We start from the raw sequence: 6,022 nt of genomic DNA, 5'->3' as shown, positions 1-6,022 counted from the left end.
TCAACAAATATTTATTATGGGCCTGTTATGAAGACACAAACAAAACTGCCCAGAACATCAGAGAGCTGACATTATATTAAGAGGATATCTAAAGACTCAGAAAGTTAAGAGAATAACCTGGAGCTCAATAAATAAGGTAATGTACATGAATTGAAGGATCTTAAAAGTTGAAAGATCATTAAGGACCGTACATAAGAAAGATCTGAAAATGAAAGGGGAAAGAAAGAAAAATATCCAGCCTTCCTTCTGGCCCTGTGAGTTAGAAGAAATAAGTGAAGTAGTTTCGATGGGAGACAGTTGAAAAAGATGTGGTGTTCTAAGGAGTATCAGGACCATAGGGCACCATAAGACTGAGGGTGAAAGACAGAAGCAAGTGTACTCACTTCCCAAGAATATTCTTCCTCCCCTGTCTTAACCTCATAGGGGCAATTACAAGTGGAACCAAGCAACTGCAATTTTGTTGAGATATTTAGGAACATCAGGTTGTAGGTTCTGGGGTTCATATATGTCAAATGGTGATTTAAAGGCCATCCTGAATGCCATGAACACAGCAGGACAGAAACTGGAATAAGAGTGCATCTTATTCACTTCCTAATTTCACACAAATACAACAAAGAAGAGTCTTTAAAGTGAAAATAGTTGCAGAAACACTGGAAAGATGGGCATTACAGTTGAGTATGGCAGCTGAACTTTTTTTCATAATCTATGAGAATATGAGTCATTCCCCAATGTAAAAATGGTCAAAGGATATGAACAGGCAGTTTTGCAACAAAGAAATCAAAACAATTTAGTCATATGAAAACATGCTATAAACCATTATTGACTAGAGAAACGTAGATTAAAACAACCTTGAGATATCATTTTATACCTACTAGATTGGCTAAAATGATAGAAGGGGAAAGTGACAAATGTTGAAAAGGATATAGAAAAATTGGGACACTAATACATTGTTGGTGGAATTGTGAATTAATCCAACCATTTTGGAGATCAATCTGGAATTATGGAATTATATCTATATCCTTTGACCCAGCAATACCACTACTTGGTCTATTTCCAAAGATGATAAGGGAAAAAGGAAAAGAACCTATATGTTATATGTTCTAAAATGTTTATAGCAGCTCTCTTTGTGGTGGCAAGGAACTGGAAACTGCTGGGATGCCAATTAACTGGGGAATGGATGCACAAGTTGTGGTATGATTGTGATGGAATGCTACTGTACTATAATGATGAGTTCAATGATTTTAGAAAAGCATGGAAGTACTTGCATGAAATAATGAAGAGTGAATGAGCAGAACCAAGAGAATATTGTAAACAGTAACAGCAATATTGTTTTAAGAATGACTTTGAGCAAATAAGTTATTTTGTCTATTATAAATACCATGTTAACTATAACGGACATATGAAGAAAGATGCTATCTGCATCCAGAGAAAGAACTGATAAATGAAAGTATGTAGACAATAATTTTACATATATATATCTATTTATGTCTAATGATAGCCATAGGGGGAGGGAGAAAGAGAAAAAAAGAAATTTATAAGATAATTTTGTTGTATATTTGAAAGGAATAGCCAAGTTGTGCATAGTAGATTTGCAGTTTCATGTGCAATCATCTTTTTTATTATACTATGTTACAGAAATGCTGGTTTTATTCCAAAAATTAAAGATAAAATAAATTAAAAAAAAAAAAAAGGATGTTCATTTGGCTGTCTCTCATAAACCAAAAGACTCCTCCCTTCCTGGAGGCCTCTTGATGCTTATATACTCTTGGAAGAGTGGGTGTTCTTAACAAGAGGCAATCAACTTGGACTGGTTAACAACTAATGAGAGAATGAATATTATAATGAGGCAGACTTATTCTAATGAGGGACTGGGGGATCTGACTGGGGCGATTTAGACAAAAGATTCAAAGCCTGAATAGAACACAATGGGCTGGAATTCAACTAGATTAGATTCTTTAGACTCTTTAATCAGAAGTAATCGTCAGTAGCTGGTTGGCGTCTGAAGAAAAGTGAGGAGAATGTTTAAAATGATCTTCCCAATAGTAATTGGTTATTAATATGAGAGAACTAATCATTTCTCTCAGCCCTATCCTCTAGACTACCTGTGTTGCTTTTTGCCTTGACCCCACAGTCACCATAATACAAATACCACTGAATGACAGTTAAGCCCAAGAGCCCTTGAAATAGTAGAGTCCCAGTTGGCCCTCCCGGCTTCCAGCCCAGGCCTTAAAGCGATGGTACAGAGGACCAGCCCTTTGAGTGAACTCATTCCCAGGTAGTCACTGCTATGCAAGTGCTGTAGCCCCTATTTCTTCAACAGTCAAAAGCTACTAAAAGAAAATTCTCACCACCAAAGTCCTTGGCATTGTCAAATGTGGATAGTTTTATCAATGGAAACAATACTAAAAAAGATAAACTACAATCTGCTTTGCTACTGTACGATAAGAAGTACTGGCCCTTTCCATCTGACTTGCAGTTGAAATCTTCAATGTGTTATCTCTCCTAATTAGAATGAGTACTTTGAAAATATCTTACTATATTACTTTTCGATTTGTATCCCTAGCATTTAGTATAGTGCTTGGCACATATTAAGTATTTTAAAAAGTTTTTTCATTGATTCACTGACTTACTCAATCACTCCTAGGTTCACAATACTTTGGAATAGCCTAGGAACAGAATGAGACTAGAGACTATGAATGGATTTAGAGCTGTGACTAGGTTGCTAGTAAATATATACATATACATATACATCTACATCTACATATACATACATATATATATACATGCAGCATATTATGGAGTAAGCAAGAATGAAAAGTTCTATGATCAGATGTTTCATAGAGCACATTTGAAATCACAGGCATGAGTTCTGTACTGGTTGCTGCTTTATGGTACTGTTTGGTGAAGATGACAGGTGAGGATAAGGAATATGAGACTGAATGAGGAAGGCAACATCATAAAGGTAAGCAAGATTTTGGCTGATACAGGGAAGTAAAAGGAATGCTGGTTGAAAAACTCTGGGAATTATTTTGTTAAGAACAAAGTACAGGTTGTAAAGGACAGATGGATGCACTAACAGATGAAGAGGGGTAAATATAGTTATCATGAGGGCTAGAGGTACAGCAGCCCCAAAATCTAAATTATACAATACTATACATATATTTTCTGCATTTCTGAGTTTCTAAATTTTTTCTGTAGAGGTAGAGCCGAGATGGTGAAGTAAAGGCCCATACAGCCAGTTTTTGGTCCCTTCCTGCCCAAGGCTGGAATGTGCTCTAATGCTCTCCTGCTCTTGAGAGTAGGGAAGATCCTTTAGGAGGCCAGGGACCATCTGTATCCTCATGGGTGTCAGAGATTGGCGTCTGCTCCCATCCGAAATAGGACTCTGCTTTCCATGTTAAGAAGCAGGGGTAGGGGGTGAGGGGCAGTGGTCTTTACTGTTTATCCTGCCCTAAGGTTCATCCACCAGCATTTTTTTAAACAACTAGTTCTGGAATCCAGTTCTTTTTCAGTGCCTCCCTGCAAGTGAGGCTTCCTTCTCCTCTTCCCCACCCTTCCACTTTAGGCATGGCGGAGGATTATTTCTCATTGCTCTTCTGGAAGAAGAGAAGCAAAAAAACACTAGTGCTAAAAGAATACACGATCTCTATACATCACAAGTCTCCCAGAAGAACATAACAAATCAAAAAACCTAAACATTGTAATTCAAGAAATAATCCCAGAAAACTTCCCAGAATTTCTGAATGCAAAAAATAAAACACCAATTAAAACAATCCACAGATCACCTTCAGAAGGTTATAAGATTATATAGAAGATTATAAGATTAGCTGGACCAGAAAAAGAGTAGACATAGAGAAGGTCTATGCTGGAACTGACACAATTTTTCCAGGTGGTACAGGAGCAATTTTCAAGATATTTGAAATAGGGAGATATCAAATGTCCCAGGGAAAAAATCATGCATGTTTTCACTATCAAATGAAGCAATCAGTAACTGTTAACCCAGGTGCCTATTTTAAAACAGATTCACTGTGTCATATGCTAACTTTTTTGTTTTTGTTTTTTTTTTACAAGGAAACTCATGTTTGTTGGTGCTTTTCAAGTTCATTAAAAAAATAAAAACAAACAAAAAAAATCAGTCTTCCCCCCTTAAGTCTTTAAGGAAAGACAAAAACTAACTATTTCTTGGCTAAGCCTCTGGTGAAGAGCCACTCCCCATTTAATTAGTCTGGTCCAGGAAGAAAAACATTTAGGCAGTTCCTGAAGCCTTTTCAGCTTGGTAAGACTTATTCTAACTTTGAGGACCCAGTCTTATATTCTGCCATAATGAAAGCATCAGATTTGAATTTTAATGGAAGGTTAGGTAGGATTATTACTATTTTATAATAAAACTATCAGTTTTCTTCAAATATGTGATAAATGTTGGACATTTAATTTTGACCTAGAATCAGAATTCCCCCCAAATAAAGCAGATGAAAATTTATAAGTCAATTAAGAGCAATGATTCAAAAAATGGAAATTCATTTGATAATTCATTTCTTTTGAGCTACTCCATTAAAATCAGAAGAATTTGTATGAAGAAATTCAAAAATTTGAATTTTAAAATATTTTTCATTAATAAGCAAAATGACAAAGCTAGAAAAGACACTTTAAAGTTACCAAAGTGGGAAGTGAACTGAAGTCTAATATTTCTGAAATTTCCACAATTCATTACACTCAAATTTTCATATGAGTACTCATCCACATTTACTTGAGAAAATTCTAACGAAATACAAAAGCAAAACTTTCAAATGGTAACTTAGGACTTTGTACTAAGTTTGCAAACTTTTCAGATTACTATAAAGAGATACCCAAGCATAATCTCTAAGTTTTTAGTGATTCTTAAAATGTTATAGTATAAGTAAATTTATATTTCAAATTTTTTATAGTATGTATAATTCCATTTATGATAAAAACATCATTTAAACAATGTCATAAACAAAAAGTACCCTCTTCCAATCTTTATGGTTACATAATCATATTTTTATATGATCATAATTTAAGTATTCAAAAGTTCTACTTTTTTCCATTGCATAACTTTATATTTCCAATATTTTTTATTTTAACAGCAATATACTACTTTATTGAAATAACATGCTATAGTTTATTTAGCCATTTCCTTATTGGGAATTTAGGTTGTTTCCAGTTTTTTGTTGTAATAGCTGAACATTTTTTTTACACTAGTGAAATATTTAACTCTTTTGAATTATTTCCTTTGGGCACATTCTTATAGCGGATTTATTATATCAAAGATATAATCTGTTTGGTAATTTATTTATGTATTTCATTCCTCTCTGGGCCCTTGCTGGATTTCTTTCTCCACCATATCTCTGCACAGAGACCTCTCCTTTACCCTTTCACTCCCACTTTTCAGTCTTTCCTTTTATGTGTGGCCTTCCCTATTAGAATGCAAGCTCCTTGAGGATAAAGGCTATCTTTATTTTTGTGCTTAGCGTACTATATCCCCAGAGCTTAGCTTTTTGTCTAGCACATAGTAAACACTTGATAAATGCCTGTTAATTTGGTATGTATGATAGTATCAGGCTGTATCCAAAAACACTGCACCATGCTTGTTAATTTGAGATGTATGATAGTATCAGGCTATATCCAAAAACACTGTACCAATTTACATAACTATCAGGAATATATGGGGCAAGAGCTTACTAGTTTTACTACAGGCCCACTAACTTTGGATTTTATCATTTATATTTATTTCTGCCAAATAAATGGGTGGGAAGTACTACATAGTTTGTCGTTTAACTGCTTATTTAATATACATTAATTTTGGTTCTCAGCTATAGCACAATGAGTTTCTTAAAGGCAGAGGCAATGTTTTAATATTTCTTTTCTATTTAACAAATATTGAGTAGGGTACAGCACAGAGTAAGCTCACTACTTTACACTGACTGATGCCATTTATAGCTACTAGTGTAACATCTGATCTTACTTTACTAAAATAGGAAATATATTCATTTTACTAGTAAGG

Source organism: Vombatus ursinus, unplaced genomic scaffold (genome assembly GCF_900497805.2).
Source record: "Vombatus ursinus unplaced genomic scaffold, bare-nosed wombat genome assembly UNPS02007268.1, whole genome shotgun sequence".
NCBI classification, from domain to species: Eukaryota; Metazoa; Chordata; class Mammalia; order Diprotodontia; family Vombatidae; genus Vombatus; species Vombatus ursinus.
The sequence above is the reverse complement of the archived record's forward strand: the minus strand, read 5'-3'. Positions refer to the sequence as shown.